Source organism: Rhipicephalus microplus, chromosome X (genome assembly GCF_043290135.1).
Source record: "Rhipicephalus microplus isolate Deutch F79 chromosome X, USDA_Rmic, whole genome shotgun sequence".
Taxonomy (NCBI): Eukaryota; Metazoa; Arthropoda; class Arachnida; order Ixodida; family Ixodidae; genus Rhipicephalus; species Rhipicephalus microplus.
In genome coordinates, this window is record NC_134710.1 from 89,824,092 (window position 1) to 89,845,338 (window position 21,247).

General features: G+C 44.0%; 1 long non-coding RNA gene and 1 pseudogene across 1 annotated transcript; one reads left to right on the forward strand and one right to left on the reverse strand.

Annotated features, from left to right (window-relative positions):
• Nucleotides 1-677: 677 nt before the first annotated feature.
• Nucleotides 678-3,980, reverse strand: LOC119176209 (exosome complex component RRP41-like; annotated as a pseudogene).
• LOC119176210 (uncharacterized) lies at nucleotides 1,442-20,266 on the forward strand. The gene is made up of 3 exons (XR_005110444.2): nucleotides 1,442-1,568; nucleotides 13,238-13,359; nucleotides 20,111-20,266. It is a non-coding gene; the product is annotated as an uncharacterized LOC119176210 (long non-coding RNA).
• The last annotated feature ends 981 nt before the right edge of the window (nucleotides 20,267-21,247 follow it).

The window sequence follows — 21,247 nt, forward strand, 5'->3', positions numbered from 1 at the left end:
TTCGACTTCGTTTCGCCACGCGTAACGGTTTCACAGGAAAATGCATCACTGCTCAACGCTCAGCATCGGTGCGGTGATCCTAAATAACTTTTGACGTTAAACCCGCGGTTACAAGTATGTCAAGTTGAGCTTTGTCATTCACTTAAAATGCCATGACTTGGACTCCTGCGGTCACCTTTAGGCTACCATGTGCATAAAGTTTCATACAATAATAGTATTTTATTATATGAAACTTTATGACCTTGCGTTTTACCTGTCTAAGATCCTCCGTTACAGAAATTGACTTACATTGCAAACAACGCAAAATTAAATGGGTCGATACAACATACGGCCCCTGACCCGATATCCTTTGACGATGTTACCTGGTTGCCTAGCGCGCCCCACGTGAGCGCCGTGCACGAAGAGCGCGCGACAAAAAAGCGTCGCTCGTTGGCGATCGTTATGTGGGCTGCTGACTGCGGAGGACCATGAGAGGACCTTGAGCAGAGTTCGGTCATGCGAGGAGGCGCTAAAGCGCACTAAAGAGGTCATGGTCTCAGTAAGCGTTTGTTTTCATGTAGGTCAAGGCAATGGCGATCGTGCGTTACCGCGCGCAACAAATTGTGGCACGTCTCCCATTAGGTGTGATCCGATATATACAAGAAAACTAAAGAGAAAGAAAATAGGCATCACTGGTGTTACCGGAAGGTTACCAACACGCAACTTTATTCCCAGCCAATGCACGAACCGACTAGAGCTGTGTGTTCCTTGACTTGACAGTCAAGTATTGCGTGCACGTCGATGCAACCTTTCACAGCCGCGTCCAGCATTTTCTGCAAGTGGCAAGGTTCCTCTTGGCGTTGCATAAATTAGTTGCCAGACTGCCGCTAAAATTGGCTGAAAAGTTTTTGTCTGTAGTTGTGGCTTTTTAGTAAAAGTTTGGTGCCATCCGCGGTGCATTTCGCGAGTGCATGAGCGACGCTGGCCGTTTTCATTAACGGAATGAACCAAGCCTCGCAGAAGTCGAGCGTGGCGCTGCCGTGCAATAAGGCAGCTAGGGGAGCGTAGCGTACCCCGTCGTAGCGCGCGGTCGACGCGACACGATCAGCTGAGAGAAAAAAAAAAGTAAAGGAGGAGGGGGCAGCGCTTCACCTCCTGCGACTCTTCTGCTAGGCGCGGTTCATTCCGTTGAATAAATTGGCCTCTTAATTAAAGTACCTGAGAAAAAAATAGTTTATTTTTCAGGGACTATACTCTTAATTGCACAGCAGCGCCACGCTCGACTACTGCTATGCGCGGTTCATTCCGTTAATTAAAACGGCCAGCGTCACTCGTTCGCGAAATGCACCGCGGATGGCACCAAATTCTCACGAAAAAACCACAACTACAGAAAAAAAAATTTCGCAGTCAAATCATAGAGAAATAAAAAAGATGGTCAAATCTAGCAGCAATCTGGCAACACTGACCCCGCCAGTCTGACAACCACTTATGCAACGCCAAAAGGAACCTTGCCCTGCAAGTTATCCACGTGAACACGAGAAGTCATTTCAAGCAGAACCATCTGCTGCGACATCGGAAGCACAGCCACTGTAAGCTCGGGACCACGCAAGTACTCTTCTAGATGGCTTATGTCAACAAGGGGGGAACACGTAGTCTTTCAGTGTAATACCAGCATCGATTAGCGCTAGAGTAGCGGCATTGATGCAAACACTCAACGTGCCTCCGTCCGACTGCAGCACTTCCACGAAGATGTCTATTTGCGAACGAGGGTACAGTTGGGTCAGAATTGAAGCTTCAAAGGCTTGCTGGATGTGTAGGGTCATTTCCTGCGACTTCTTATCACCTCGGGGACGACGCTTTCGCTCCAAAGTACTGAATGTGGCCATGCTGAACTGACAGTTGACTAACACACGGTCGTGGAAAGAGCGGGAACGACTGCCTCGCGGTTCGTGGGGCCCGTAAACTGCGGCAAGTACTTTGGCATTACCTTGCTCGATGTAGGCTGATCCGTCAGCTTGAGTAAACACACCTAACCTGCATGCTATCTTTCTCTGTTCAAAAGGCTTTCGGCCGTCCAATCGATAGTCTTCATCAGACAAAAGTTCTAAACCCGCCATGCTCTTTGCACGCACTTCGTCAACGCCTCCTAGAAAAACTATGCCTGGAACGTCGCTCTCTTTTAGATTGGGAGCTTCCTGCCAGCACGTAATCTCGAAGGCCATGCCTTCTGCTTTATGTTGAGACCAGAGGCCACGTGAGACCGCTCGCCTCCATACCGCTCGATAAAGTGACATAACCGTACTGTTTTGTCACGTGACATCACGGCTGCTTGGAGCAACGCCTCCTCTAGAAAGATGCCTGAGGAATAGCTCGCGCTCCCAGCGGAGTTGACCTGCCTTCAGTTTTAAACAAGCGCCGTGCGGTGGCGCTTGCGACCGACAGTGGGGACCACGGAGGAAGGATGGTGGGGACCATCAAAGAGAGGGTAAGAGGTGATGGGTAAGAAGCCATCAAAGAGAGAGTAAGGAGACAAGAGGGTTGCTGTAGGGGCGTTCCCAGGACGCAAGCTGGAAGCAGTCATGAGGCAAGTGAGTGCAAAACTCAAAACTACAGCTGATAGACGAAACCTCGTGATAATTTCAGGCGGTTTAAACGATGTCTTAAATGAAGATACAGCAGGACTAGCAACCACACTGGCGAAAGGCGTCGATGACATGCGCGCCACTCCTCCTCAGGTACAGGTAGTGATATGCACGATACCGAAGGTACCGGTGCGTGATAGCAACCTGCAAAAAAGCGGTTGTCAACGCAAACCAAGAGATATAGCGGATGAGTCGAGAGAAAGGCTTTGAGGTGGTGGAAATAAACAGAGAGGTGCATAGGTGGGGTGGTTTTCAATGAGACAGAATTCACTTAGATGGGCGGCTAGGTCATGAGATGGGTTGGCGACTTGCAGGACGCGCAGTAGCTTTTTTGGGGGGCTATCCTGCACCTCGAAGGTGCAGGATAGCTAGTAACGAGGAAAACAACAAACAGCCAAGGAGACTCTTTGACAGGTGGTATGGACAGATACGATTCCAAAGTGGCACCAGTATCTAAGATGGGTAGAGTCCGGGGCATAAATAGACGTAGCCACGAGCGCCGAGCCAATCCAGACATAGGGTATATTAACATGCAGGATGGTAGGAACAGGCTGAAGTGGGAAGAGATAGAAGAACAGCTAAGGGAAGAGAGGCCAATGGTATACGGTTTAGTAGAAACACATCTCAGGGACATGGAACAACCTCTGAACAATCCTGACTACGCGTGAAAATATTGTAATAGAACAGAAGGCAGCAGAAAGGGGGGTGGTATTGGGGCATTCATTCATAAAAGTACAGACTGGCAAAGGGTCAAGCAGGAGTGCAAGGAACATTTATGGCTAAAAGGGAAAGTGGCAGGTCAAATGACACTCCTTGGTTTCGTGTACTTGTGGACAGGAGCAAAGGCCAGAGGACAAAACCAGGCAATCGTAGAGTGTATATCAAAGGATATTCAGGAGTTAGGAAGAGAGTGCGAGATAATTATACTAGGAGATATGAATGCGCACATGGAAGATATAGATGGGCATACCGACCCGACAGGCAAAATGATCATGGATATGTGTGAAAGGCTTGATTTGATCATTTGCAACAGTACCGAGAAGTGTGAAGGGCAAATAACATAGGAGGTAGGAAGGCTGCAGTCAACGATAGACTATGCACTGATGTCACATAGGATGTATGATAAGCTCAGGAGAATGCACATAGATGAAGGTGGCTCCAGAAGTCTGGGTAGTGATCACAAACGTATCAAGCTAAGTTTTGGAAGAGCAGTGAAAGTGGGAAAGAGACAAGATGAGCAACTACAGGAAAATTTTTATCCAGAAAGGCAAATTGAAATAGCCACTAAACAAATTGAGAAAGTAATCACTGAGGATAATAAAACAGTGTGGACATACACGAATCTAATTAGACTGTTTCAGCTAGAGCTTGCTAAGGCACGTGACAAGTCGCCCCGGAAAAGAAGACACAAACCCAAAAGTTGGTGGGATGAGAAAGTTAAGAGAGCCATAGCAAAACATCAGGAAGCCTTTAGAGAACACAGACATGCTAAGCAGCGGGGTGAACCGACAGATGATGTTGAAAGTGGGAAATCTTTCTAAGCTGTAGAAGGGATGCATCCCTTCTGATCAATGAAAAGATTAGAAGAAAGGGAGCTCAGTGGCTGGCAGAAGTACATAAAAAAAAATAGAAAGGCAGCTGCAAAATTTTAGAACCATCTAAACTCCCTAAGAAATGAGACGAGCCTAGAGCAGAGGTTTGTAACTACAACCCAAGGTGCTAGGCTAGAAGGGGATGAAGCTATTGAATATATAAGAACAAGGGTGACAGAAAAAATTCAACTAAGAAGTGCTTTATGCACCACAATAGACAAGGATGAATCAAGTGGTGCAATGGCTCCATTTTCACAACGAGAGTGGGAAAAGGCTGAGAAAAGGGTTCCTAGTAGTACTTCAACAGGCCCAGATGGCATTCCAATTATACTGATAAAGACATTATGTTCGAAGTCTAAGCAGGCTTTGAGAGAGCCAGTGAGCAAGCTAATAATCGATGGTGAAGTTCTCGATGGATGGAAACTTAGCAGGATGAGCATAATCTATAAAGGAAAGGGGGACAAAGCTGACATAAACAACTACCGTCCTATAACAGTGACATCAGTGGTCTACAGGCTGGCGATGTAGATTATAAAGGAAAGACTGCAGGCATGGATAGAGGATGAGGGGGTGCTGGGGGAACTGCAGAATGGGTTTCGGAAACACAGGAGGTTGAAAAACAATCTGTTCTCACTGACACAGTGCATCGAAATAGCAGAAAAGGAACACAGGCCCCTGTGGCTAGCATTTTTGGATATCAAGGAGCGTACGATAGCGTGGTTTAAGATGAATTGTGCGGAATACTGGACACACTAGGCGTGAAACATGTAGTCACTAATCTTTTAAAGGATATTTATAAAGGTAACAAAGTAGTTATAAAGTGGGAAAAACATGTATCCAAGCCTGCAGAGGTAAAACAGGGGCTTAGGCAGGGGTGTCTCCTGTCATCCTTATTATTCATGATGTACCTACAAGGATTAGAGGCCAAATTAGAGGGAAGTGGACTGGGCTTCAACCTCTCTTTAGTCAAACAAGGAAAACTCATTGATCAGGCACTACCAGCATTAATGTACACAGATGATATAGTGCCAATGGCCGACAACAAGGAAGATTTGCAGAGATTGATGGACATCTGCGGTAATGAGGGAGATAGGTGAGATTTTAGATTCGGTGAGGAAAAATAAGCAGTCATGATTTTCAATGATAACGAAGGTAGTGAGCTTAGAATACAGGAGGTCACTCTAGAGATAACATATAAATACAAATATCTGGGCGTATGGATAAGCAGTGGGACCGTGTACCTAAGGGAACACGAAATATACGTGACGACTAAAGGTAACAGGAATGTAGCAGTGATGAAAAATAGGGCACTGTGGAATTACAATAGGTATGATGTTGTGAGAAGAATATGGAAAGGGGTCATGGTTTCTGGGCTGACGTTCAACAATGCGGTCTTGTGCATGAGATCAGAAGTTCAAGCAAGATTAGAAATTAAGCAACGTGGAATAGGTAGGCTTGCTTTAGTAGCTCACGAGGATACACCAAATCAGGGAGTACAAGGTGATATGGGATGGACATCATTTGAGGGCAGGGAAGCTAGCAGCAAGATCAAATTTGAGAAGCCATTGAGAGAAATGGGGGAGAAGTGTTGGGCTAGGAAGGTTTTCAGCTAGTTTTCAATGAAGAAAGTCGATACAAAATGGAGAAAGCAAACCAGAAAATTGACTGGTAAATACTTAGAAAACAGCAGGTGGCCAAACCAAAAAGAACCATCGATTAAAAAGAAAGTGAAGGAAACGGAGACTGACATGTGGAGAATTGGCATGATTAAGAAGTCCGCACTGGAGATCTATCGAACTTTTAAGCAGAAAATTGCCAAGGAAAGGATCTATGATAATACTCGGGGTAGTTCTCTACTGTTTGAGGCCAGGACGGGAGTATTGTGAACCAAGACATATCTGGCCAAATACAAAGGGGTAGACACACTATGCAGTGCTAGTGGAGAGGAAGAAGAAACTGCCGAACACTTGATAATGTTCTGTAAAGGGCTTCACCCTATAGTTCAGAATGATGGTGCAGAGTTTTTCAAAGCACTGGGATTTAGGGACAAGGAGGGCAAAATAGACTTTAAGCGGGTAGACTTAACTGGAAGGAGGTTATCTGATTGGTGGCTAAAGTCAAGGTACCAGTGAAAATTAAACCCTTCACTGCAAAGTACGAATCCTCAACCTCACTATTTAAAGGGAAAAAAAAAAGATAAATCTAATGATTTGTTCACTAAGTATTATGGCTAGGTGGCATTAGCTGCCGCACAATTTATAACGTACAGCCACATCCATCCAAGGACATACAGGAATCTAATTAGACTGTTTGAGCTAGGGCTTGCTAAGGCACGTAACAAGTCACCCCGGAAAAGAAGACACAAGCCCAAGAGTTGGTGGGATGAGGAAGGTAAGAAAGCCATAGCAAAATGGTAGGAAGCCTCTAGGGAACACAGACATGCTAAGCAGCGGGGTGAACCGACAGATGATGTTGAAAGAAAATGGGAAACCTTTCTAAGCTGTAGAAGGGATGCATCCCTTCTGATCAATGAAAAGATTGGAAGAAAGGGAGCCCAGTGGCTGGCAGAAGTACATAAAAAAGATAAAAAGGCAGCTGCGAAATTTTGGAACCATCTAAACTCTCTAAGAAATGAAACAAGCCTAGAGCAGAGGTTTATAACTACAGCTCAAGGTGCTAGGCTAGAAGAGGACGAAGCTATTGAATATATAAGAACATGGGTGACAAAAAAATTCCAACAAAGAAGTGCCTTATGCACCACAATAGACAAGGATGAATCAAGTGTAGCAATGGCTCCACTGTCACGAGGGTGGGAAATGGCAGAGAAGGGGGTTCCAAGTAGTACATCAACAGGCCCAGATGGCATTCCAATTATGCTGATAAAGACATTGGGTCCGAAGTCTAAACAGGCTTTGAGAGAGGCAGTGAGCAGAACAATAATCAGTGTTGAAGTCCCCGATGGATGGAAACTCAGCAGGATGAGCATGATCTATAAAGGAAAGGGGGACAAAGCTGACATAAACAACTACCGTCCTATAACAGTGACATCAGTGGTCTACAGGCTGGCGACGCAGATTATAAAACAAAGACTGCAGGCATGGATAGAGGACGAGGGGGTGCTGGGGGAACTGCAGAATGGGTTTCGGAAACACAGGAGGTTGGAAGACAATCTGTTCTCACTGACGTAGTGCATCGAAATAGCAGAAAAGGAACTCAGGTCCCTGTGGCTAGCATTCTTGGATATCAAAGGAGCGTACGATAGTGTAGTTCAAGAGGACTTGTGGGGAATGCTGAACACACTAGGTGTGGAAAATGGAGTCCATAATCTTTTAAAAGAAATCTATAAAAGTAACAAGGTAGTTATAAAGTGGGAAAAACAGGTATCCAAGCCCACAGAGGTGAAATGGGGGCTTAAGCAGGGGTGTCCCCTGTCACCCTTATTATTCATGATGTAGCTACAAGAATTAGAGGCCAAATTAGAGGGAAGTGGACTTGGCTTTAACCTCTATTTCGTCAGACAAGGAAAACTCATTGATCAGGCACTACCAGCATTAATGTACGCAGATGACATAGTGCTAATGGCGGACAACAAGGAAGGTTTGCAGAGATTGATGGACATCTGCGGTAATGAGGGAGATAGGTGAGATTTTAGATTCGGTGAGGAAAAATAAGCAGTCGTGATTTTCAATGATAACGAAGGTAGTGAGCTTAGAATACAGGAGGTCACGCTAGAGATAACATATAAATACAAATATCTGGGCGTATGGATAAGCAGTGGGACCGTGTACCTAAGGGAACACGTAATATACGTGACGACTAAAGGTAACAGGAATGTAGCAGTGATGAAAAATAGGGCACTGTGGAATTACAATAGGTATGATGTTGTGAGAGGAATATGGAAAGGGGTCATGGTTTCTGGGCTGACGTTCAACAATGCGGTCTTGTGCATGAGATCAGAAGTTCAAGCAAGATTAGAAATTAAGCAACGTGGAATAGGTAGGCTTGCTTTAGTAGCTCACGAGGATACACCAAATCAGGGAGTACAAGGTGATATGGGATGGACATCATTTGAGGGCAGGGAAGCTAGCAGCAAGATAAAACTTGAGAAGCGATTGAGAGAAATGGGGGAGGAGCGTTGGGCTAGGAAGGTTTTCAGCTACTTGTACATGAAGAAAGTCGATACAAAATGGAGAAAGCGAACCAGAAAATTGACTGGTAAATACTTAGAAAACAGCAAGTGGCCAAACCAAAAAGAACTATCGGTTAAAAAGAAAGTGAAGGAAACGGAGACTGACATGTGGAAAATTGGCATGATTAACAAGTCTGCACTAGAGATCTATCGAACTTTTAAGCAGTAAATTGCCATGGAAAGGATCTATGATAGTAGTCGGTGTAGTTCTCTACTGTTTGAGGCCCGACGGGAGTATTGCGAACCAAGACATATCGGGACAAATACGAAGGCGTAGTAACGGTATGCAGTGCATGTGGAGAGGAGGAGGAAACTAGTGAACACTTGATAATGTTTTGTAAAGGGCTTCACCCTATAGTTCAGGATGATGGCGCGTTTTTCAAAGCACTAGGGTTTAGGGATAGGGAGGGCAAAATAGACTTCAAGCGGGTAGAATCAACTAGAATAAGGTTGTCTGATTGGTGGTTAAAGTCAAGGCACAAGTGAAAATTAAACCCTCACTGCAAAGTACCAGTCCTCAACTTCACTATTTAAAGGGGAAAAAAAGATAAATTTAATGGTTAGTTCGCTAAGTATTACGACTAGGTAGCGTTAGCCGCCGCCCGATCTAAAGGGTACAGCCACATCCATCCATCCATCTATAAGGAGCCACGACCAAATCAGAGAGTACAAGGTGATATGCTCCTTCCTCTGTGGTGATATGGGATGGACATCATTTGAGGGCAGGGAAGCTAGCAGCAAGATAAAATTTGAGAAGCGATTGAGAGAAATGGGAGAGGAGCGTTGGGCTAGGAAGGTTTTCAGCTACTTGTACATGAGGAATGTCGATGCAATATGGAGGAAGCGAACCGGAATATTGACGGGTAAATACTTGGAGAGGCGGAAATTTTGTAGGCCCGTGTGCTCAGATTCGGGTGCACGTTGAACCCCAGGTGGTCGAAATTTCCGGAGCCCTCCACAACGGCGTCTCTCGTAATCATATGGTGGTTTTGGGACGTTAAACCCCACATATCAATCAATCAAATACTTAGAAAAGAGCAGGGGGTCAAACCAAAAAGAACTATCGGTTAAGAAGAAAGTGAAGGAAATGGAGGCCGACATGTTGAGAATTGGCATCATTAGAAAGTCCGCACTAGAGATCTATCGAACTTTAAAGCAGGTAATTGCCAAGGAAATGATCTATGATAATACTCGGGGTCATTCTAGTGTTTGAGGCCAGGACGGGAGCATTGCGAACCTAGACTTCTATCGGGCCAAATACGAAGGGGTAGACACGGTATGCAGTGCGTGTGGAGAGGAGGAGAATACTGCCGAACACTTGATAATGTTCTGTAAAGGGCTTCATTCACCCTATAGTTCAGGATGATGGCGCAGAGTTTTTCAAAGCACTGGAGTTCAGGGACAGCGAGGGCCAGATAGGCTTTAAGCGAGTAGAAATGACTAGGAGGTTATCTGATTGGTGGCTAAAATCAAGGCACGAGTGAAAATTAAATCCTTCGCTGCAAAGCACCAGTCCTCAACTTAACTATTTAAAGAGAAAAACAAGAGAAATCTAGTTGTTGGTTCATTAGTTTAACACCTAGGTAGCGTTAGCCACCGCCGCCCGTGTGGCGGCAGACGAGCTTGCCTCTCTCTCCCGACGTGGGAGCAGCCAGCATCAGTTCTGAACTGATCGTCAAAGTTTTCCATGCCATAGCATACCATATCAATCCAACCATCCATCCATCCTTGTCAGCGCCACAGAGACGTTACCGACGTCACTCCTGAGGACGTTTGTCTGCTAAAAAGAAAATCAGGAAGGTTATGGTCAATATTTGCAAAGATCGTAAGATGACTATAATTTGTACTCTAACTCACTCTGTGTCACCTAGGTGTCCTCCACACAAGCGCATGCCTATACCAAACAGTCAGGTTAATAATGTTGAGCTCGAAAACAATAAATCTTCCCGCAGCATGATTTTTTTTGCTCTGACCAGAGTCACCTTCAACACGTCTCAAAATTGGGCACTGCGTTATGAAGAACGTACACATATTAGGAAAGCAAAATGTATCAGCGATTGTTCCCCGATTGGCCTTCTCATGTGCTACACACTGTAGCATATCGCTTTCGACTTTCACCACAGACATCGGATGCAGTCATTTTATTTACGAGATGCAATCCACCAAATGCGAGTACCTGAAATCATAGAGTTTTCTAAAAATTTTAGTAAACTCTGTGTCTGCAATTGTCCTTTGGATGGATGTATCTGGATGTGCCCTTTAGATCGGGCGGTGGATCACGCTTAGGCGGCTCATGAATCGGGGGTACTTCTAGAACACTCTATCAGGGGCATGGCGGCTAGCGCCACCATGGGGACAGTCGAGAATCTAACAGGCCCGCCGTGTTGAATACTGTTCCTAGTAGCCAGCACAAAAAAAAGTACATCAAAAGTTGTTATAGAAAAATATTTTCAAAACGAAAAATGTACTTTATGAAATTATTTTTGCACGACAGTTAGATTATAGTAGTGTTGACTCGGTGACTACCAGCAGACCCGGAAACTTTTAAGTTCTCGCGATGGCCGTAGAGGGCGAAAAAATCGACCGTGGTGCAGGGTCGAGCAGGTTTGTTGGTGCAGAAGCAGCATGCAACAAGAGATGTTTACCTTTATTTCTTTGTGTTTGTGAACACCATTATAATTTCTTCTCTCCTAATCAATAACTTGCGTTGCGAGTACTGTAGGTGTGGGACACAGGCAACGTTGCAGTGATGTTGCCCACGTGAACGGGGTAGGCGGCTGTTTTGAAGATAGTTATAGCGCGAGAACAAAACGACGACACAGAGACAAGAAGAACACGAAAGACACGCGCTTTAACTATCGTCATGCCATACCAACTAGCCCAAGCTGCCACACTTCTATGGCTGTTTTAAAGTTCGGGGCGCCAGGTTAGTTGTTAAACAGCTAGAGCCTAGCACGAAGGGGACCTAGTGAGAGTCTACTAGCGAAATTGAACACGTGTGTTTGCGGTCTAGGCGGCAGCTTCTAACAGTTGTTGAGGTAGGAGAGTTAGCGGAGGCGGCTGGATAGCAGGATTAGGGTTGAGCTTAGGGCTGTTGGGCGCTTGGTCCGTTGCTCGGGCGGGCGATGGCTAAGGAGGCTAGGAAAACCACGGGCGGTATTAATTTTGTGCGGTATTTCACAGTATTCATTGGCATGATCATCGTCCCTGCATGCCACTCATTTCAATTTACTTCATGAACTCCTAAAAAATGAACCCTTAAAAAATACCAGTACTGCTGAGCTCCAACATTTCTATCTGGCATGTCATGTCTACAGCGAATTGAAACGACTCATTTGATAGATTCTTTTCTTTAGTTGGCTGCACATTATTGCGTACTTGTGTATAGTAAGGCATATTTACAGCGGCAATCAGAGTTTTGTGGACCATGGGAGCCCTTGGCGAATAGCGATGCGGCCCTTTCTTACGGCTACCAGAGAAGCTCGGGGGCGCACACTGCGCAAGCGCATCCTTTTCTACCTGCAAGCCTGCGATTTAACTCCCTTCAAATGTGCACACAGCAAAACGCCAGAAAAATCGCAAGATGTCACTCTTGCAGTCGTGTGGAAGCACTGAGAGATGATATCGTGACCAAAATACGCCACTTGTAGTGGCAGTGCTCTGTGCGGGCCGCTTCTTAGCCTTCGTTCTAGGCGTTCCAGACAGCACTGCTCGGTAATCTTATCACATTTCTCGATTAAAAAAACTGACGCTGTGTGGGTGTTTTCGCCGCTGCGAAGCGTCGAAACCAAGGCACGAAAGTGGCGTACACTGAGCACTGCCACTGCAACTTACTTTTGTCACGATATTATCGCTCAGTGCTTCTGAGGCGACAACGGAAGTGACGCCTTGTGATTTTTCTGGAGTTCGAGTGTGCACGCAGTTGAAGGAAGCGAAAGTAGGCTGGATAATAGAAAAGAATGCGCTTGCGCAGTGTGCACTCTCGAGCTTCTCCGGGGCTATGAGAAGACGCTGAGGTGCTGCTCGGCATGTGCTCCTGAGGTCTCCTAGAATTTTGATCGCCTCTGTACATTACATTGTTTTGTTGCTGAAAACAGCCTTTATAGTTGGGCACTATGACAGGGATTTGGCATTCATATTCACGGCGAGTACGGGCTATAGGTGACTACACCGTTCCGCGCAAGTGTATGTTATTGGTTCATTAAGTATTACGGCTTGGTGGCGCTAGCCACCGCCCGTTCTAAAGGGTGCAGCCTTATCCATCAATCCATCCAGTGTGGATAGGCAGTCGGCGGCGCGTATACAAATACCACGACCTCCTGCACATAATACCACAAGCTGTAAGACTAAACTTATGTACTTTGCCATTTTATATTTGTTATTTTCCATTTAATAGACCACATGTACTGCACATTCAAACTAACCTGTTCACTACCAAGCAAAGATGTGGACAATAAAAAGCAGTGCAGTTTGCAAAATTTTATTCCACGTGGGGTTTCTCCAGTGGAAAAGAAAAAAAAAGTATTTTTATAGTTTCAAATATATAAAAACACTGCTAATAAATACAAATTCTAGCTTTCACATATGCTTCACATATTTTTGAAATGATGGGCACTTTGCTGTGGTAATTTGCTGAAGGCATGTACACAAACATGGACATGAGAACTAAGAGGTTAAAGAGTAATGACTGACATAAGCTAAAGAAAAAAATGATTGAAAGTGTGATATATTTCGTGTAAAATACAAAAGTTCTCATTTGAAAGAAGCAGGGGGTGGAGATATTTTATCTAATATTTTTTGTAAAGTCTCACGCAGACTTCTTTTCGTTTTTTAAGGTTACACTTGACCTCTACAAATATGGTGTGTCCTGAGAGATGGTGAAGTATCTATTTCAAGCAATTATTTACTCTGATACAGAGATTTACAAATCTCTGACAGACGTGCTCAACCAAAGACAGTGAGTGCCTCGATCTTCTTCATATAAAAGTGTGTTACTATATGTGCCTGATGCTCAGTTTGCTTATACCCATACTAAACAAAACAGTCATCATTTATTGCATATTATGCATGTTTGGCACTTGTATTCATGAATCTAACAACTGAATTCATGGGTATCACAAAAAGCAAAGAAATTGGTATTTTTTTTTAAGAACATGTGCTAGCCACTGTACATGACTCCCTAGGGAAGCTTTTATTTTACTTGTGTTGTTTACTTTGTCTTCAATGGCCTGCAACCATGAAAAAGAATGGTTATTGTGTTAAGCAACTGCGATGCATTTCACGGCATACAGGCTATACAGGAGAAAACTTTTCTAGGATGTTTTTTGGACAGTTGTATGATAAATTGTTCTGGGTTATGAGGCATGAACGAAATGTTTCAGTTCTCAGTGTCCACACCTCACAGGATGTGGAAGTGATAAGCATGTGCGAATAGTAATATTTTGGTTCGAAGCGAATAGTCCTCAGGGTCGAATACTTTCGAAGCTAATTCGAATAGTTGTCAGGTGTCCGAAGAACAAAACTGAGCAGTTCAAAGTTGGTTTATGCAAAAATTCTTTATTTTTGAGGTTGCAACATACAAAGAAATCACAGATAATACTGTAATAACATACCTTAGCCAGTAAAAAATTTGTATGTATATAGACTAATTGTAGAAGATGCTCCCTTTTACACAGCTAACAAACCTACAACACACACACATACATAAAACATCACAGAAAACCATTTGGTAATATATTTCAAGTAAAAAAATTATGGCATTTGGACTAGCAGCTCGACAGGCAGTGAAGAAGATGCCACCTTCTACTAGTTCAAATGCTACATCACATAGAAAAAAAAAGACCGTTTGATAACATGTTTCAATCAAAAAAATATCACAGCTCTACATGCAAGTAAAAAATGTTGCCTTCTACAGTTAACAAAATGAAAGTCAAAAGTTATCATGGTGAAAAACTAGATGCTCCACATGCTGGTGAAGAAAGTGCTCCCGTCTGCAGGTCAGAATGGCACCCGCTGTCAAAAATAACCTTTCGCTTGTTGTCTGGGTTGCTGGCACTGAGAGGTATCTGCGGGATACCCTTACAAGGGACAGGTGAAGGTGGCTGCCTTTGCTCTTCCACCAATCGAGTGGGTCCTCACAGCGAGGGAGGAGGGGAGCTCTCAGGTAGTTCTGAACATCATCTTTGATGGAAGGACCAGTTATCTTAGAACCATCTGATGCAATACTAGCAAAGGCCCCCCATACAGAAGCATCTTGGCAGCTATCTCAACCTGTATCGCTCTCAGTTGATGCTTCGCAGCCAAAAACTTGCAGTGTTCCCTCTGCTGCTTTGGTAAGAATAGCGCAGGCCCACTTCTCTGCCCTTTCCATATAGCAGGCATCCTTGAACCTTGGATCTAGAAACATTCCTAGGGCTGTATCCTCAGATGTCTTGACACCAGGAAACCTTGCCTTAATGCTGCGTGCCAGACTTGAAGCAATTGCCGATGACTCATCTGATTGAGCTGTGTGCCAAGCAAGTACAATGGCAGTGCACTCCAGCAATGAAGTTACTTGGGACAACGTGGGATATTTGTCCCCAGATAGCTCTGTCCTGGCTTGAGCAAGTGGATCGAGTACCTTCACAGCGGCAGTCATCAGCTTCCATTCAGCTGCAGTGAGGTTATCAACCGCATCGCACTCCGAAAGCTCCACGGTGATTGGTTTGCGAAGCTTGAGCAGCCTAGTCATCATCTCATGCTCGCTATTCCAACGTGTCGGAATATCTTGCACCACTTCCAGGACATTCAGCTGCATTTCCCTTTGTACTTCCACAAGGCGCTCCCAAGCCTTTGAGCTTTTCTTATAGCGGCAAATGATAGCCCTAGCCTTCGTGCACAGTTGGGAAAATCTAAGTACATCCCGCTTGACATCACTCACGCACAACTGCAGCGTGTGCCCGAAACATTTTATTGCTATCCAAGGCGACTGTGTAATTGCTGCAGTGAAACTTCTTCCATTATGTGTAACTACGTACACTGGTACAGTACCTGGATCGGGAAGCGCCCACTCCTCCATCACACTTTTTAGAAACAGCACCAAGTTTTCGGCTGTGTGAGCATCTGCCATTTCTGGCATCTGCCATTTCTGTACATGCCAGTGCGTGCACATGAAGTTGAAATAAGCTGTCCATGATGTGGCATGTTACCAACAAGTAGCTTTCATTAGCACACGATGTCCAACTGTCCGTTGTTATTGAAATGGCCTCGACTCCACCGGTAATTACCGCCTGAAGTCTGTTCATCAAGTTTTGCTTCTTCGAAGCATAGAGCTCCGGGATTATTGCTCGGAAAAACGTTGTCCACGACGGCACAACGTCCTCGGGCATAGCAGCGTTCATAACGGCCACAAAGCCCGGCTCCTCAACAACACTGTAGGAATGCATCCCGCGCACTGTGAATCCAGTAATAGCCTTTGTCATTTGCTGTGCTTTTGGCGCCGTATGTTTCAGCTTCGGCTTGAACTGGTCAGCAACTGAGGGCTGCTGCACGTCAGGCTTAGCAGTAGACTTCACGCTTTTCCGCGCACAACGTTCCTTTTCGTATGTCACGAAGACATCCGGGTGCCTCTTTAAATGCGTCGCCAGAGTCGTCGTAGTCCCCTTTGACGTCTTCAGAATGGAGTGGCACTTCAGACACTGAGCTTCTTGGCCAGGCGGGACTTTTACAAAAAAGTTCCATATCGGGTTGGCACCCGTGGACGCATTGGCCATGCCACTTGACCGAAGTAACTGATGCACACTGAAGTTCAAGCGTGGAGTGCGATCAACAGCTGCTCACTACACGCGTGCCACACGGTAACCAAACAATAAATCGGGAGCCTTGACGAACGTGCGCATGTAAGGTGGCTACGACAACGCTCTAAATTTGACTTAGCTTGTCTTGGCTACAGATGAAGTCGAGATGAAGGCCTGATGTCAATGGCACTGAGAGAGTGATGAAATCCCTGTGTATGCGCAGTAAGAATGAAGCGCAGAGCGTCCCGTGAATGCTGTACCTGTACCTGAGTACACTGCACGAATATGTATGCACAGCTTAACATAACAGTGATGCTCAGATATGAATTTTACCATTGCTGAGAGGACAGCAATAAAGTGTCAAGCGATGCAAGGCCACATAATGCAGTTCCAGACGGGGTTTGCCTGAACATTCTGTTGGTACTTTTATTTACTTGCCAGGAACACATGCACCCGCTAATTCAAAATTACAGGACTTTGGATCCACTTTCTTTCCCAAGTAATGCAACGACTCACCTGAAATCAAGACTACACATTACTATCAATTATCATCAGTAAATTTAAGTTTCTCATGAAGGCAAAGCATTGAGTGATGTAGGCGTGTACCTGAGGAGGGCACCTGACAGGCCCAGACCCTTTTTACTCTGAAATCCAACTTTTCCTCTATCCCTACTCTCTCTTACTAGTGTTCCTAAAGAGCCCCGCCGCGGTGGTCTAGTGGCTAAGGTACTCGGTTGTTGACCCGTAGGTCGCGGGATTGAATCCCGGCTGCGGCGGCTGCATTTCTGATGGAAGCGGAAAATTGTAGGCCCGTGTGCTCAGATTTGGGTGCACATTAAAGAACCTCAGGTGGTCAAAATTTCCGGAGCCCTCCACTATGGCGTCTCTCATAATCACATGGTGGTATTGGGACGTTAAAACCCCACATATCAATCAATTAGTGTTCCTAAGGAGCAAGTCCTAGTAGTTCTTCTTGCCACCACCCATGGCACAAAGATTACCTTGCAAACACCTTCCTCAAACCCACCCCACAAAAAAAAAACCTCTCTGGCTACGTGCCTGGATGTGCATTCTCAAGGAGGCAGACTCATATTAGACATTTTTTTTATTTATTTTTTCAGTGATCTTCATCAAAGTGGACAGGATTGTGCAGTTTTTTCTGCTGATTTAAAATATGTAATTACTTTTCCTGTAACTCATTTTGTTCCTGAGATAACTTAAGTTCTGCCCCTATTGTTTAAAGCAAAAAAAAAGTGATTAAATAAAAGTGATATGTAAATATGGCAACATAGACTAACTAATAACTAGACATTAAAGGTATGCAGGAGTTTTTTTTTTTTTTTTTGCCTTGATTATTTTACAGTCAAATGAACTTTTCGTTTTCAAAATCAGTTTTATATGTTTCAATCTGATGAGTATTTAATTAAAAAGACTTGTGCTCTAAAATCTGCTCCCATACTTGCATTCTATGCACGTACAGGTTTCTATTTCAAAAATAATTATTGTTGTATCTGCCCCAGCTGCAGAGATATTGAGGCCTCAAAATTGAACAGTCCTAAATTTAGTTTTCTGAGAGAAATGGAAAAAACTGATAACACCCAGTTTCTTCAAAAAACACCAATCACGGTGTGCATATTTTGCAATGCTCATAAAGGCGCTCATAATTTGGTAGTAGGGCTTCAGACACAGGTGCTGGCAAATTATAAAGTAGCCTCGAAGTAGGTTCCCTATTTTTTGCTGGTTATGCATTGTGCTAGCACCAAGAATCTGGACGGTCAGAATGACATTACAAAAAAAATTACCTCTTCCTGGTGGGTAAAAAGTTGCATAGAGATAGAAAAATACTTGCAGAAACCAAATATGCCAATTTCTAAAAAGTGCATTTTTTGTCACTTTTCGGTGCCAAAGACTAGTTTGCCCCCTTAAGTCGTGAATTGAAACAAATAACGTGTACTTATGAGGTTGTGGAAACTATCAGCACTACAGCAGCAAAATGAAGTTCACACCCATTGAATTGAACAGCAGCAGCTTCCATTTATACTGCAGTGTCATGAAAAATAAGTAATTTCTTGTTTACAAATAGAGAACCTTTGAGAGAGCTTTATGGGACCACCTCAGAAGGTGCTCCACTGTTGAGTTTAAATTTCCAACCCAGTTGGTTAAAAAAAACGCACAGAAACTTGATTTCGCAAAGCTATCAATGCTGTAGGTCGCAGTCCTAGGAACTCGTGATATCTCACCGTCATGTCTTTTCTGGCATTTGTGTTGCTGAGTAGCACACAAATCTTGTGGCGATACCCCGCATGGAACAGGCTGGCTGTCACACATGAACACAATAAAAAGCCCCAGCCAAGGAGCAGAAGCATGGGCAAAGCACACGCACATAGACGCACACACAGAGAGAAAACATTAAGATAGATTTACAAGGGCAAAAAGACGAAACATATAAGAAGGAATACACACACAGCGCTGTGTCTGTGTATTCCTTGTGTTTTCCGTTTTTTTGCTCTGGTAAATCTATCTCAATCGTGAATCAACTTGCCCTAGCAGCAATTTTAGAAAACATTAATGTGAATGCATACATCTCGAGGCAAACATATTCCGGCATGAACCGGCACCCGTCTTGTGTTCACACACGATTGCATCTTCACCAAGAACAGTGGTTCTAACTGTAAACTCGGCTAAGAATCACTCACCTATTGATTGCAATGTGACACCAATGTTTAGCAATACAGGAGACTCTTAGGAAATGGAACCTGAAGGGACCGGGAAAATATGTTCCATTTAACAGGAGTTCCGTTTACTGAGAGGTGAACATGGGTGCAGAATACAAGCCGGAAACCAAGCATTGCAGAGGCGATAGTAGCAGTAACACCGTTTAACAGATTTTCGTGTACTGAGAGTCTACTGTAGTGCTATGCCAACTGCATTTTTTGTAATCTTTGTTCCATCTCTCTTTTTTCTATCTGGTGTAAAACTGCAATTACACTAACCTACCAACATGGTGTGTGGGTCTGTGAATAGTATATGTACATTCTATTCATTTTCACCATTTATCACTTACAATATGGTCATTTGGGTGCAAAACAGTTTGCTTTGCCTGCTCCCCCACTCTCCTCCCGCTTTTTTTTTCCTCGCTGTAATATTTTACTATGATCTTTCTTCTCTCTTTTCTTCTTGGTGTAGAACTGCACTTACACTAAACTCCCATATTGTGTTTAGGTCTGTCAATAGTATATGTGTATTCTATTTATTTTTACCATTTCTCACCATATAATATGTGCATTTAAGTGCAAAAGAGCTGGCAAAGCCAGCTCTTTTTTTTTTTCGCTGCAAAATTTTAATTTGCAAAGTGTGTCTATTAGTTTTGTTCTTTTCCATGTGCAGGTGCTGATTTTTTTGATAAAGTTCAGTTGAAAAGGCACATCTATTTGCTCCTGTCTTCGCTGGCATTGTGTTTTCGATAACAACTAACATTATGCGATTGTATCAAATTATCCAGCCAGAGAATCTGCATTGAAACTTTCCCCTGGCAATTCAGTATAAATTTCTCTAGTATGTTTTTTCTTTGCACTAGCAGCTCAGCAGTGTTTGGAAAGCAATCGTCGAACAGTAACAACAGTAGTACTCGCAATTAGGCACAACCTGCTGGTCGTTTCGCAAGCTTGAATTTGAGAAATCTGTGAGCCTATGTAAAGGTCTTATGAAATATGTTTTTTGTAATACTCTTATAGACAATTACATTCCTTTATAACAAGCATAAAGAAATTGTTTGCGCTACCTGAAATGCACAGCAGAAGTTCAGATAACTGATAGGTATGTTTGGGGTGACATGTATGAAACTAGCTACTCAATTTTGCAACCATCAAGCATCAGTGTTTTGCAATGAACAAGACATTATTTAGGTACTAATTAAATAATCTTTCTTTTCAGCTGCCCAAAAGTACAACAAGAACATCAAGGATTATTTGAGCTTGACTACGAGATGCAACTTGCCTACTTCCTCTGCAGAACAGTGCAACGGGTTATAGATGCACCACATGCTTGCTGCCTGTAAAGACTGATGGTTCAATAAAAGCATCAAACCAGTCTATGTCGTACGGTATATTTTTGTCACTAATAGACAAGGGAAACCCAACATAAAGCAGGTGAAATGGGTAAGACCTGCTTCAAGTTGCCTGCTCCCATTATTTCAGCGCAGTTCTTTTCAGTGCTGGTCATAACTGCATTGCAGTCATAACTTTCCATAATGAAATGGCTAGAAAGAAAACGCTTTGTGCATCATCCGATCTGCTTTTGTCTACTGCTAGCAAAACAGTGACGACTAATGGTTCATCAATACTGAATCTAACATCAAATGCAACGAAATATGAACTCTCATGATTAATTAAAACCCAGTGAATGGTGTCAATTACCTGCACACTCTCTTCTTGCTTGGTGCCCTGGTGATTTCTCTCTTTCAGGGATGCTCCTTGTTCACTATCACTGTGTGGGGTGTTCCACCTCACAGGTACCATCCATGCTACAGGACGCCTGGAGACAGCTTTCCTCCTCTGCTGTGAAGGGTGGTCTCTGTGCTTCTTCACCGACTGGTCAGCCACTGACACAAAGCATTTCTCTTGACCACAGTGTCCTCGTCATCACAGCTGGCAAAAAGTGACTGAGAAGTCTGCACTGCAACGTTGTTGCTGTCTCCGTTTCTGCACACTGTAACATCCAAGTCCTTTTCTGGTGACGTGGTTTCCGTTTCTGCAGAAAATGCTGTGCGACTGACATCTGCTAAGAGGACGAGCTGCTCAAGTTTATGCAGCCGTTCTACTTCTCTTTGCAACTGCTTCAAGTAGCCATGTCTTTGTCAATTCACGAGAAACCTGAGTTTTTCTAGCTTTCTGTGAGCCATCCATTTCAGCTTGCAATCCTTACCATTCACTGTCAGCTGCTGTGATGAAGTTCCTTTAGATAAACTGTTACACAAAGCGAAAGAGTTCTGCTGACAACGCTCCTTTTGATTTTCGCAAGCTGCCACTATCTCTGCTGAAGAACACGCTTCGCTTTCATTTGACCTTGTAG